Source organism: Globicephala melas, chromosome 10 (assembly GCF_963455315.2).
Source record: "Globicephala melas chromosome 10, mGloMel1.2, whole genome shotgun sequence".
Lineage (NCBI taxonomy): Eukaryota > Metazoa > Chordata > Mammalia > Artiodactyla > Delphinidae > Globicephala > Globicephala melas.
The window spans coordinates 80,500,153-80,515,311 of record NC_083323.1 but is presented as its reverse complement, the minus strand read 5'-3'; the positions used below and the strand labels follow the sequence as shown (position 1 = coordinate 80,515,311).

The 15,159-nt window shown below is 40.8% G+C and overlaps 1 protein-coding gene across 1 annotated transcript in view; it reads left to right on the top strand.

Annotated features, from left to right (window-relative positions):
• The window catches only part of STK38L (serine/threonine kinase 38 like), a 174,571-nt gene that overhangs the window by 65,130 nt on the left and 94,282 nt on the right, over positions 1-15,159 (top strand). Inside the window, exon 2 of the mRNA XM_060305823.2 lies at positions 901-1,059. The gene's annotated coding sequence lies outside the window, so the exon portion shown is untranslated. The remainder of the gene's footprint in view (positions 1-900; positions 1,060-15,159) is intronic.

Here is a 15,159-nt window from a genome sequence, read left to right as displayed (position 1 = left end):
AAATTAATGTGGCTGGACTTCCCTGGTGGCGCAGTGGTTGAGAGTCCGCCTGCCGATGCGGGGGACACGGGTTCGTGCCCTGGTCCGGGAGGATCCCACATGCCGCAGAGTGGCTAGGCCTGTGAGCCATGGCCGCTGAGCCTGCGCGTCCGGAGCCTGTGCTCCACAACGGGAGAGGCCACAACAGTGAGAGGCCCGCGTACCGCAAAAAAAAAAAAAAAAAATTAATGTGACAAATTATATTAGCATTCAGTTATCTTTAACATCCAGTTTGAGCTAAATGCCTCTCTTTCTATTCACCTCTCAAGGGAAACTTCAAATACACAATGGAATTTATTGTACTGCTAGAAATAAAATCATTTTAATATTAGAATTGTAGTAGATGAGGAACCGTAGGAAAACTAAAACTGGCTAATTACTCTAGGGAACAGGGAGAGGAAACATGGGTTAAAAACTGGAGGATTAAGCAACAGAAGAAAACTGAAGGCTCAACATGGCAGCGACTCTGCTCATAGACTGCTCTGCTTCCGATTAGATGCCCATGTTGTTGGGTGTGACAATGTGTCCTGTCAAATTAAAACGTTAAGTTTGCCAGCCTAACAAATTAAAAACATAGGACTCTCAGTTAATTTTGTCTTTCAGATAAACAATGAATAATTTCTCAGTATAAGAATGTCCCATGCAGTACTTTATATGGCAATCCTGAGAAGTATACTTACCAACCTCCCTTGTAGATAGCGGTGGTCAATGAGATGTCAGAAGCCCTTGGGCGAAGCATCTACAGAAGTTCTTAAAAGTGGACTGACTTACCTACAGGCACACACTTCCTTTCTCTCCCTCTTTCTTTCTGCCTGGAATGTTAATTTTTATTTTTTTATTTTTTATTATTTATTTTTACAGCTACTGTCTGGTATTCAGGAGGCAACCTTGAGTGTGGAATCCACCACTATGGACAGGATTACAGAATGAGAAAGGAGACTGGTGAACATTGACGACGTCACAGAGCAACTCTACAGCCTGGATTTATTTTACATGGGGAAAAAAAAATTTCTTACTTGTGTAAGTTAATTATTTTAGTTTTCTATTTTACATAAATGAACCTAATACTAACCCAAACACTTTATGGTCATGTTCTATTAGCAAAAGGTCAGAACCATTGTCAAAGCAACCATCTCTACCCAAGCCATGTAGAAGAAGGGATGAGCCGAGGATAGAGTTGCAGATAATTAACAAAGACCCATATGGACAAGTAACTGGCATCAGAGAGGTCTAGAAACAGGCACGAAAGACCTGGTCAAAAAGGCTGGAATTCAGAGCAAGGAAATTTAACTCTTGTGGAAAACGGGGTGGAAGGCAAAGACTTTTTCCTAGAGGGACGTGATTGTGAAGTCAGATCAATTTTGTTTGTTTGTTTGTTTTGCAGTACGCGGGCCTCTCACTGTTGTGGCCTCTCCCGTTGAGGAGCACAGGCTCCGGTCGCGCAGGCTCAGCGGCCATGGCTCACGGGCCCAGCCGCTCCGCGGTATGTGGGATCCTCCCGGACCGCGGCACGAACCCGTGTTCCCTGTCTCGGCAGGCGGACTCTCAACCACTGCGCCACCAGGGAAGCCCCAGATCAATTTTGACTAAAAAAATTGATGGGGCAGAGCTTAAGTGTTTGGCGAAAGAGAGAGTTGCGGGGGTGGGGGAAGATCCAAGACCCCAGGGATAGCTCCAGTTTAATGCTAGAGGGAGAAAATGGTTTTAAGCCAAATACAGACATTTGGAAGAAGAGATATAGCTAGTGGACTCTCTCCCTCCCTCCCTCCCTTTCTTCCTTCTCTCCTTCCTTTTTTTTTCTTTTTGTGGAAAGCTTATACATATAAGTATAAGTGCACTATTCCGCAGTGGAATTTTCAGAAAAAATTGAGTCACTAACATTATTGTTAAATGGAGTCTTGTTTAGGGGAAACAAAGAAGAGGATGAGTATACTGTTGGAATAAGGGTTAGAGACATGAAGAAAAAGCATACAATTTCAACTTGCCGAAAATCAGCTTATCCTTTTAATCACACACACACAGAAGTTAAGGAAATATTTTTAAGAGATTGGTTTGAAGAGACACCAAATCAGAAGCTTCTCTTGCGCCCACAGAAACCTTAATACAACCCAGGCAGTACTTCTTGTACATTCCTCTGTAACAGTTGTGCACTAAATATGTCTGAGGATTTTATTGGTGGTACTGAGTTTGATGGCATTGTTATTTCTGTTAAACAGTAGTGTGTGTAATTTTTAGGATAGTTTAATGGCATCTTGTCCTTAACATTTGATAAAAATGAGTAGAAAGCAGAAAAATTAGTGCTGATAACTTGTAAAAAGTATAAAGCCATCAACTTAATACAATTGAGAAATGAGATCTAGTAAATAGAGATCTAACGTAAGAAAATAACAAAATAAAGTTCATGGATGTCATCCTGTGCCCAAAAACCAGTCAGAATTGGAGCTGAGATTAGGGAATGGCTTTAGGGAAAAATGGATTTGATTGAATAAACTGATGTGTCTGGCATTTGGAAAATTATCATTGCTACAAGTGCAACAAATTGATAGAAAAAATTAAGGATTATAAATATTGGAAATTAAGCATATGAACAAATGAGGCAGTGGTTAACTGTAGGAAAAATAAAAAGATAGAACCCCCCCCAAAGTACATTGCTTATTTCAATAGTCAACAATTACATAGTTATAATAATACTATTGAGTTATCCTGAAATTGTGACCTAACTCTATACAGTGAATGAGAGTAGGGAAAGTAGAGTTAAAGTTTTATCCTCCATCAAAAGAAGTTAGTAGATTTCTGACATTAGTCAAGAAATATAATAATAATATTATAATATAAGCATATTATTTAGAAACACACCAAAAGAAATAGATAAAAAGTGAAGAGTGGCCTGTTATGACAGGTACTGGGGATTAGTGAATGGTGAAGCAGGAACTGCTGTTTTCATTGTAAACCTTTTTTTCACTATTTGTTTTAAGTGCACCTGTGTTGTTTTGATAAGATTTAATTAATTCATTAAACAGATTTTTTTAGAGGACTGCACATACTGTTTCTTCTACATCTTTTATTTACGTTTTGAGAAGTTACAACTATCCTATACTGGTTTGCTTCCCTTTGACATGTAAAATACATGATATTGACAGGTACCTTGATTGAACATCTAAAGATGTTTCAACTGTGGGGAGTCAGACAGTAAATATTTCAAGACCTACCTGTGGAGGGCTCTGCATTCGAGCAGCCCACCTGTCGATAGCTCACTTTAATTTCTGCAACTGCCTGAGGATGTGTGCCCTGTGTTCTGACTCTAGCCCTTCAGTTTGGATACTTCTGTTATCTCCAAAGTCCAGTATTTCTTCAGTTCTAAGTACTTTGCCTTGGTTCTGTGAAAGACTGTATCCTTCTTTGTTCTGTCAAAGCTAAGTTTACCTTCTCATCTTTCTGGAAACTTGTTCTATTCGATTTTTTTTTTCAAACTCTACTTTAAAAAAGACATAATTTATTAATTCATCCAGGAAGCATTTTTAAAGCCACTACTATAGGTCCAATCTTATGCTGCAACCTGGAGACATAGAAGAAGGGTATCTGGTTCCATCTAACAGAAGACATGAAGTTTCTTAAGTTGCAGTTTGGATTTCTTTGTTTCTTTTTTTTATTGAAATACAGTTGATTTACAATGTTGCATTAGTTTCTGGTATACAGCAAAGTGATTCAGATATATATATATATATATATATATATATATATATATATTCTTTTGGGTTTGAATTTCTTTTAGGGGATTAGGGTGCCACTAACCCTCTTCTCTTCTAGGAACACAAGTGAAAAGATCACTAGGCAAATGAAAAGGGTAGACCACTCTCTTAATCCAGGCAGTAGCCACACATGCCCCCAGATGCAAGGCTGTGATAAACTGCAGCATCAGAGACTGAAGTTTGAGTCTGGCTGAAGCTGTACTGGGGTTTCCTCCTTTGCACACTGACTAGCAGACTCGCTACCTGAGTATTTCAGGCACACGGCTGGGAAACACAGGCCGGGCCTTCAGAGCAGCCCCTGGGTCACTTACCCAAATGGCAGACAAACAGCAAGGACCACAAGTTCCTTGTTAAGAGGTAGGCTCCAGGCCCTGCCCACATGTGCTTCCCACTCTGACAGGAAGTCAAGTCAGATCTGGGCTCAGAAGCAAAGGAAAGGACAGGACAGTCATGAGCACTGACCTTTAGCCTTGAAAACAGGTCCCCCACCAGTGAATCTAGCCCAACAAGTGTTCCCAACTCTGACCAATCATCTCAGTCACTCCCATGAGGAGAAACAAAGAAATAAGTGAAACGAGAGAGGACAGAAATGTAGTGAGTTTCATTCTCCTCTGGGATAAGGCAAACTCATGAGGTGAAAGGAGGTCCCTCCCTCTTCAACAGGTTTCCTTACCTGTGTGTCTTCTATTCTTAGAAATAATTAGAATCATAAAGATCTACAAGTGTCTCAGTGTTCAGTTCGATCATAATTAAACACGTTTCCTGAAATGTGAAAATACCAGTGAAGCATGTTTCCTTCAAAATAAATACATAAATGTGGCCACCCACAAAATGGGTGAATGGCCCCCAGCGTATTCTGGGTCCCAGTTTTCTGGGTCCCATAGTCACATCACAAAATACCATTGGGTTGGTACAAGGATTGAATGAGTTAAAATGTATAAAGTTTGTAAACAGCGCCTGACATAACAGACAGCGTTAGTTATTATTATTACTATTAATTTATGTTTTATATCATATTACAGTCATTATCTCATGTGATTTTCACAACACCCTGTGAAAAAGGTTAAGACAAGCCATATTACCACCTTTGCCGATGAAGTTACTCAGTACACGAGGTCTGCAATTCAGATTTTCTACTACCAAAGCACAGGTGGCTGCCTGGTTTTCCTTATTCAGAAATTTGAAGGTTGCATATCTTGCCTTGTCATTGGGAACTGTCAGATGATGACAAGGTAGAACTTTGGAATTCTCCTACTCCGCTAGGAAAAGCGTTGCTTGGCTTAAATTATGTGCAGCATTTCGCTTTGCAGTTTACTGGGTAAATCAATACGGGTATTACACAACTGATAAACATTTGCTTTCTGTCTTGCACACAAAATATTTTCATATGCTGATTGTTTTTTGTTTTTGTTTTGCGGTACGCGGGCCTCTCACTGTTGTGGCCTCTCCCATTGCGGAGCACAGGCTCCGGACGCGCAGGCTCAGTGGCCATGGCTCACGGGCCCAGCTGCTCTGCGGCACGTGGGATTTTCCCGGACCGGGGCACGAACCCATGTCCCCTGCATCGGCAGGCGGACTCTCAACCACTGCACCACCAGGGAAGCCCTACTGACTGGTTTATTCCTCATGACTTAAACTGTTACAGGAGAATGTGAGGGTAAACCTATGTCACTCCTGATCCCCTCACTGAAGGAGGCTGATTTAGCTCATTTGTCTGGATAGGTGGGTATTACCATGCCCCTCCTCTTCTTAAGCACATATTTTAGATTTATATAGATAAAATGTATGTATAAAAGATATCTGCATGTGTGCATGTTAAAAATGTGTATATAAAGGACATGTGCACATTTGCATGTATGTACACACACACAGCTAATGAGGACCACGCCCCATACATGCTCTGTAACCTACTGGTGTGGCTTAACAACATGCTTAATATCAAGACCATTTCCCATGTCCTATGAATTAGCTAGATTTGCATTCCACTGTAAAGCCTGCATATCAAGTCTTAAACAAGTAAGGGGGTTATTTGTGACACAAAATAAGAAACCCAGAGATACACAGTCCAAGGCTGGTATGATCCCTTCACAATGCCTTCTAGGACCCAGGTTCTTTCCAGCTTTCTACTCTGCCATCCTTAGTATGTGGTTTTAGACCTTGGGCTTGTTACCTCATTGTCACAAGATAGCTGCTCCACCCTTTAAAATGCATCTGTAACCCAGGCAAAAAGAAGAGAAAAAGCAAAGAGCAAAAGGTGTGTGTCAGTTGAAACTGCTTCTGATGACAGTACTTTTCTAGACTCCCACCTAGCCACTTCCACTTACATCTCACTGGTCAGAACTGTGTCATGTGTCTGCCCAAAGCCACAAAGGAAGCTGGCTGTCATCAGTTATGTTCTTCAGGAAGTATCAATAGATGCTGAGATAGTGAGGAGTGAGAAAGGTTTAATGGGGAGTGACACTGTGAAAGAAGCAGGAAGCCAAACTGGGCAGGGGGAGCCAGCATTCACTGATGCAAACCTGACAGTCTCTGCCAGCCCGGTGAGAGTCAGGGTTGCCCGCTAGGGGAATCCTGTGTTGGGTGGAAATGGCTAGGTCTTTGTATTACCATCTTACTTAGTTATTGGCTGGGGGCTGCCTTGAGGAGAGCAGGATCTCAGCTTGAAAGTTGACAGGAGCTAATAACTGGAGACAGTCAGCTAACCACACTCTTTGACATGGGTAGCAAATCCTTTCCAGAAGCAAGGGGATTTGACCGGTACATCCCCACGTATGCCACTCTGGAAAATGGGGGTTTCCAGCTGGACATGTTGCCCTCCTAAAGAGATTTGGAGTTCTGTTAATAAGAAAGAAGAAAGGATATTGCATAGGCCACTGTTGTATCAGATATACTTTGTTAAGTTTCCTTCTCGAGTGACAAGAACAACTTTACCAGATAAAGCGGACTCTATGTTGAACAAACTTCTACGAGTAAGTGTATCCCATGGTGGAAGGTACCAAGAAACAGAAATGTCATCTTAATAGGGAGCACCCTGTAGGCCGTCTTCTAAGGGCATCAATCTGCCTCTGGTTTGGTAATTCAAAAGGAAATGGGGTTAGCTTCCAGGTGAAGTGATGGACTCGGGTAATGGTAGAAATCAGGGAACATGCGTGTTGCTTTTTGTCCTTACTCCTAACTTTGTGCTTTTCTAAAAGTCACTGACATAATTACAATTTTCCCTTTAGGTTTATAAAGATTTGGCTCATTGATACTTTGTTAGTAAACTGGGGAGAGACCAATTATTCGATCCTCTCTCCAGGGGTTGGGTAACGTAGAGGCTCTTTGGTTGATGCCACGTCTCATTCATAAAGGGAATTCTCCAGGAGAAACTGTGAGTAAGAGAGCTTAATCACTTACCAGTGAGTAAGTGAGCTTCGGGAGCTAAGGTTTGTTCATTTAGGGTGTTTATTGCTCTCTGTTTTACTGAAGTAGTTTCCTCTAATCTGAATATTTCTAATACGATCAAGAAAAAGTCCTGGTCTCTAGCAGTAGGAAATACATTTCACTTTCTTCAGATACATTCAGGAGTAATTGTAAGGTTTAGAAAGGAACCCTGAGTCTCTCTCTGTGTAGATATCTGGGCCTGTGCTTTGAGTGTGGAGCTGGCTGGTTGATTAATTCTGAAAGACTTAGTGGTGTGCCTACAAAAAAAGTCTCAAAATATGGAAATGTGACACAATGGAGAATACATTTGGGTCTTAGCTAATCTTAGAAAACTGGTGAATTGACTGTAGAAAATAGAGAAAAGTATGGGAATGATTAAAATTACTCCTAATATCACCAACTAGAAGTAATCAACGTCATCTATGCTTTCAATCTTTCAAAACATTTACACAATATGTTTTTTTAGATAAAATGTGTCCCTGTGTAAAAATATGTATAAATTGGGACACTGTGCCCTGTTGTTATGCTTAACAACACACCATGAACACTTTGTCGCGTCATTTTCTTCAACAACACACTTTTCAAAGGCTGCATAGTGTTCCTTTGGATACATGTATCATAATTTATTCAACTAATCCCATATTATTGAATATTTCCATTCTTTCCAGTTTCGCATTATTATAAATAATTCTGTCGTGAATAACCTTGTAACTCTCTCATACCCCTGATTATTTCCTAAGGGTAAATACATAGAAGAATAAGAACTTTGGGTATAGATGTCCTTTATTTCTGCCTGTGCAGAATTCTTTCCCCTTTTCAGATCTCACACTCTACTTATGAACTGCCTTTCGGGAATTGCTTCTCCCTGACCTGGTGGAACTTTCTGTCACATGGCTGGGATTAATCAGAGCGTCCTGTTTCCGACCACTCCAGACACAGTGACTGGCCCAGGAGTGGTATAAAAGATCTAAGCAGGGTCAATTAGGGGGAATTTTTCCAAGTCTGCTAATGATACTTGGATAAAAACATCTCTTTTCTTCTGAAATTATGGGCACCAAGGACTGTTTAAGATTGAAACTGACAAAAGTCAACTTTGCCACAATGGTGCCAGCACAGAAGAAAGCAGAGCTGAGAGGTAGAGAGAGAAGGGAGATTCCTGATGATATCATTTGAGTTCCTGGTTCCAGCCATGCCAGAAGCAAGATGCTGCCCGAGACTTTTCCAATTACTTGACCTAATAACTTCCCCTTTTTTCTTAAAATAGTTTGAGCTGACTTTCTGTCTTTAGGCAACCAAGACTTTTGCCTAATATAGATAGTCTAAGGTTTCGGTGCATGTTTCCAAAATACCTCCCAGAATGGTATTGCCAAATATACTTGTGGAATATGTGGAATTTTGAATTGAATTATAGTTGATATTGCTACAGTGGGTCAGGGTAGAATTATAGTATGAAACAGTCTTGTCTCTTCTTTTCATACCCCCACCCCCTCCTGACTAAAGGAGAGCATCCCAGTCAAACCATCACACTTGTATGAGTAAAGGTGGGGACTGTGGTGAGTACAGATCAAGCTAGGGTTATATGATGCCCATACATCAGACTGAGTAAAAATTCTTACTGTCAGGTCCATGTACTCCTTAGCCAAGTACATAGTGAGTCTCTAACACTTTTACTTTCTTTCCACCCTCAGAAGTGAAAGTGAAGAGAGGTCTTAAAATGTGGCCATTCCAAGAAAGGAGTTAAATTATTCAGGGGCTCAATTTCAAGTCAGCAAGTCAAGGACGAGTATTTTGGGCTTCCCTGGTGGCGTAGTGGTTGAGACTCCGCCTGCCGATGCAGGGGACACGGGTTCGTGCCCCGGTCCGGGAGGATCCCACATGCCGCGGAGCGGCTGCGCCTGTGAGCCATGGCCGCTAGTGAGAGGCCCGTGTACCGCAAAAAAAAAAAAAAAAAGTATTTTAAGGAGCAACTATGTGACTGGACTAGGTCACAGAGTTTCAGAGCCAGATTAAAGAGGCAGGCCAGTGGGCAGCTGTGGAAGGAGGTGGGTGGGGAAGGGTGATTTTAAAAGGATGTTAAAATAACATTGGCAAAAACAAATCAACTCCAACATTTCACTGGAATGAACTGGAAAGCAGTGTCCTTTAACGCTGGTTTATCTATCAACTCCTTATATAGCTAAGAAAATGAAAATTGGTTCCAGTCTCACTGAGGTAGACATTCCCCTCAAAAGGAGATGAAAACAGCACTCTTTATTAGTAGCAGTCCATCTAATTTGGATATTTTTGAGATGCATGTGTGCACTAGTGGTCAGCTGAAATTCCTGAATCAGTTAATGTACGACCTAGGGCTATTTTTTGAGAGTGGGTGGTTTGTTTTACTAACCCTTTCATATGCCTCTCAAAATGTTTTCTGGTTTATAGAATTACAAACAAACAAAACTCAAGAGAGAAGAGAGCTTCAGAAAAATAGGAAGTGACTGTTAAAATTTTTTTTAGAACATTTCCTGTTCTTCAGCTAGTGGAAGTGAATTGGTAGTAAATATGTTTCTAAATACATTTTTTTTTTTACTGATTAAAAAAAGTTTAGCCATATCCTGACCAAATCAATGTTGAACAAACGTTTGTAAATATTTGCTTGTAGGGGCTACTTGACTTGGCCCAGGACTTCCAGGAGGTTGGGAGAGAGGAGTAAGATAAAACAGCAAAGGTATATATATATATATATATTAAGTTCGAGGTTGCTCCACTAAGGAGCTGTCTCTCTGGAGACTAGCTGGGTAGCCAGGGCTGCAAAAGAGCGAACCTGAGGACCAGACAATTCCACATTAGAAATTTTAGAAGCATTGTACAAGGTCCTGAGAACAAGATGGTATCTCCAACCATCCGTGGTTGTTTGGGCAAAGAAAGCACTTAGGGGAAACAATAGCCAAAAATCAGACAAAATATCTGAAAAAATTGGTGAAGTAAATATCTTATTCACCCACTATCTCATCCCTTCACTATCCTTCTGAGTGACTTGACCTAAACACAAGCTTCATCTGAATTGCAGCTCTGCTCAGTCCAGTCTGGGGAATCAGGGAAAACTGTCTGCCCACAAACCCTTTCCCCCAACTCTGGTGCTCCACTGGAAGTAACTGAAACAAAACACAGGTGTAACAAAACTTAAAAGAGCATAAGTGGTCTATGTAGAAAGTCTGAAAGAATAGAGAAAAAAAATCTTCTGGAACTAATAAGCTATTATAGCAAGGTTGTTGGATATAAGGTTAATATACAAAAGTCAATCAATTTCCTATCCCAGGAATAAGCAAGTAAAAATTGAAATAAAATACACAATACTATTTCCATTAGTACTCCCCAAAAGAAATACTAAAGAAATACTTGGGTATAAATCTAACAACATATATACAATATCTATTTGAGGAAAACTACAAAACTCTGATGAAATAAATCAAAGAAGAAATAAATAAAGGGGGAGGTATTCTATGTTCATGGATAGGAAGACCAAATCTGGTCAAGATGTCAGTTCTTCCCAACTTGATCTATAGATTCAAGGCAATCTCGATAAAAATCCCAGCAAGTTACTTTGACAAAGAAGCAAAGGCAATATGATGGAGGAAACATAGCTTTTTCAAGAGATGGTACTGGAACAACTGGACATTCAGATGCAAACAATGAATCTAGACACAGAACTTACACCCTTCACAAAAATTAACTCAAAGTGGTTCACAGATAATTGTAAAATGCAAAACTATAGAACTCCTAGAAGATAACATAGGAGGAGAAATTGAGATGACCTTGGGTGTGGAAATGACTTTTTAAATACAATACCAAAGGCATTATCTGTGAAAGAAATAATTGATAAGTTAGACTTCATTAAAATTAAAAACCTCTGCTCTGTGAAAGACACTGTCAAGATAGTGAGAAGACAGGGCTTCCCTGGTGGCACAGTGGTTAAGAATCCGCCTGCCAATGCAGGGGACACAGGTTCAAGCCTTGGTCCGGGAAGATCCCACATGCCACGGAGCAACTAAGTCTGTGCGCCACAACTACTGAGCCTGCACTCTAGAGCCCACGAGCCACAACTACTGAGCCTGCAAGCCAGAACTACTGAAGCCCACGCACCTAGAGCCTGCGCTCTGCAACAAGAGAAGCCACCGCAATGAGAAGCCCATGCACCGCAATGAAGACCCAACGCAGCCAAAAATAAATAAAATAAAATAAAATATTTAAAAAAGGAAATGCATGGTGTTAAAAAAATTTTTTTTAAAGATAATGAGAAGACATAAGATGGGAGAAAATATTTGCAAAAGACATATCTGAGAAAGGACTTGTACAAAATATACAAAGAACTCAACAATAAGAAAAACTCAACAGTAAAAAATAAACAATCTGAATTAAAAAATCAATGAAAGACTTGAACAGACACTTTACCAAAGAAGATATACAGATGGAAAATAAGCATATGAAAGAATGCTCAACATCATATGTCATTAAGAAAGGAAGCAACCAAGATGTTCTTCAGTCAGTGAATGGATAAATAAACTGTGGTACATCCAGACAATGAATGTTATTTGTTGCTAAAAAGAAATGGTCTATTAAGCCAAAAAAGATGTGGAGAAACTTCAAATGCATAAGACTAAGAAGCCAATCTGAAAAGACTACAAACTGTATGATTCCTACAATATGACATTCTGGACATATAAAAAGATCAGTGGTTGCCAGGGGTTACAGGGTAGGGATAGATGAATAGGCAGAACATAGATGAATTTTAGGGCAGTGAAACTATTTTGTATGATACCGTAATGGTGGATTACGTTCATCATTCATTGTTTTAAAACCCAAAGAACATGCAATACCAAGAGCGAACTCTAGTGTAAACTAGAGACCTGGGTACTAATGATGTGTCAATTAAGTTCATCAATTGTAACAAATGTACCACTCTGGTGCTGGATGTTGAAAGTGATGGGGGTTGTGTCTGTGAGGGGAACTCTTTGTACCTCCACTCAGTTTTGCTGTGACCCTAAAACTGCTCTAAAAAATAAAGTTCATTTTTGAAAGACTATAAGTGATGAGTCAGTGAGAGGTATAAAAGTGTTGAGTAGCAGAGGCTAGTTTTCTCTGACACTGCTGAGGAAAGTTTGCTTTCTTCCCTGACATCCTGTATTCCCCCACTCCATCCCTACCTTCACCCATTTAAGGATTCAGTCACTTTGTCTTTCCTCCAATGTGCCCATTTTATCAGTCTGATCGAATATTAATATTTCTATATTTCAGGGTGGATACACTTTACAGCCTAAGCCATAGGTAGCTGTGCTAAGTCTCAGAATGATGGGCTCATCCTTAGCTGAGCACAGTCCTATGTGTCTGATTCCTACCTGTTTGTTCCCAGACTTTCCTGTTCCCTCCCATCCTTGCTTCTATCTCTAGCTCCCTGGTGCTCTGGATCCAGAACGCTTGGGCCCACAGTACTGCAGACATGCTGGTCTAGACTGGCCTGGCCTGGCCATTGCCAGCCCCCAGCTTCTGAGTTTCTTTTGCCTTCACAAATACCCAGACATCTAAGCTTGGCCATTTGGGTAGGAGTGGGGCTGCAAGGGATATATCTAATACTTTTTTTTTCCCACTAACTACTTGCACTTCAGAGGGCTTTACCGACTCCTTAGGTGAGCGGATCTGTAGAGTTTCCCAGTGGACATGCCACAGGCTACAGGTGTCTGTGAGATGTTGATGGTTTTAAATTTTTATAGTCTTTAAAAATTTTAAACCATTTAAGTATTAAAAATTTTACAGCATTTGAAATTATTTTTGCATTTTTGTAGATAATAATGGTATCAGACAAAGAAAATATAGTGTTTTCACCAAGCCTCATAGAGTGTATTTCCAATCCCCTCCAGTTTATGGATGGTGTCTGATGAGTTGAATTCCTAGCCTGGAAGTCAACACACCTGAGTTTAATCTCAGTCGCTCTCAGTTACTTCATACCTTAGCTTCCTCATATATAAAAAGAAAGGAGGGGGACTAGATGATGTCAAGTCTCTTCCAGCTTTAAAATTTTATGATTTATGTACTTTAAATACAAATACAGATGGTGATGGTTTAAGCCAGCACGGTTTTCTCCTGTATCATATTTTCTCTCCAAGTGAAACCTAAAAGCCTGAAAAAGTTTCCTGTAAATGGCCACATTTCAGAATTCATCAACTCCCAAAGTAAATTGTCTATGGATCAGAAATTCTCATCTTGAAAAGGGGCAAGTCCTAACTTGTCCACATGTTCTTTCCACTCAAATGCAGACACTGTTTTTGTGGAAATAGTAGGGAAATTTGGCCAGCCAGAGGCCCCAGTCCATGGGGATTGAAAGGTCTCCTGAGGCAACCACTCCCAAAGGCAGGTTGAGTTTCTGGGTACCGTTTCCTGTCTGAACAAACAGCCCCTCCCAAGCCCTTGAGGCTGAGCTGGTTCAGGGACTACCATTTGGGATCAAGTGTACCATAGGGGCCAGTGAGCCTTGGACAAAAATAAGTGTGAAGAAAGTGGTCCCTGGGTTTGACTCCATGGCAGACCCAGAAATAATGTGTTTTTTCAGTCTGTTGATAAGTAACCTGTACCTGTGCCAAACCTGGAACTCGTGCCAAACCTGGAACTCATGCCCAGGTCTATCTTGGTTCTAACATGTCAATGTGACACAGCCAGGACTGGCCATGGGGAAACTGGAGCCAGGACTCTGTTGGTTGAAGTCTGGCTCTTGGCCACATGGGGAGGTCGTTTGTCTTGGAGTTCTCCACGTTAGTTGCCTTTTAAACTATCCCCTCACCTCGCTTTCTGAAGCTGTTTACTCTCCTGGCAGGTGGAACCCTCTGGCCATCTCAGCAGCCCACCATGCTGCCTCTGTGTTCAGACAGCCACCAAGGTTGGAAAGGATTTGATTGATTCAAACACGTTTGCAGCAAATGAGAATTTAAGATGTCATTCCTCTCAAGAGAAATTTTACTGAACGGGGGACTCTAAAGGATTGTAAAGCCTTGGACAAAATTTCTGATAATGGAATTTCATACCTGTAGGAGGGAGAAATTCGGGTGGAGCAATTTTCTATTGCCCTCTAATCATACTCCGTTTATAATTTAAGGAAACACTAATTTAATGCCAGCTATGTGCAGATACTGTTCTATCTACATTACAAATGTCAACTCATTTACTCCTTACAGCCACATGAGGTAGGTACTTTTATTATCCCCATTTTCTAGGTAAGGAAACTGAAGAACGGGTAATATAATTTTCCAAAGGTCACACGGTTGATAAATGGCAAAGCTGGGATTCAAATTCAGGCAGTCTGCTTCTAGAAGCCGTGCTTCTAACTACTGTGCTATTCTGCTTCCTCTGTTTCACGCTTCCCCCAATCCATCCTAAAATCTGAAAGTCAATGAAAATTATTTCTATTTTTGTGTTGAGTTAAATATCTTTCAGTGGAAAGGCGCCTAATGTGCCATGATTACCTTTATTTTTTCTACCACCTTTTCCCCCTATAGTTTCAAATTACCTTCCATTTTTTTCTCTCATTCTTTGGCTTGATCCTTAACATTTTCCATTATTTCAATCACACATTCAAGCCCATGAAATCCTCCTTTTCCTATATCCCTCCGTTGTCCTGCTCAGTTCATCCTCTTGCTCTAAACCCTTCAATGACTTATGGGCACAGTGAACAGGACAGAGAAGGCCCTTGTGATCTAGCCCCTGCTTACCTCTCTCACATCATCTACCACACCTTGTGTCACTCCCACCATTCTGGCTACAGTTACCTTCTTACACTCTTCAAACACACAAAGCTCATTTCTACCTCTGGGGCCTTGCACTTCCTGTTTCTTCTTCCTGAAGTAATTTTCCCCCAGCTTTTCCTATGACCCAGTTCTTCATTTCTTTCAAGCCTCCCCTTAAGTGCCACCCCTCAGAGGGG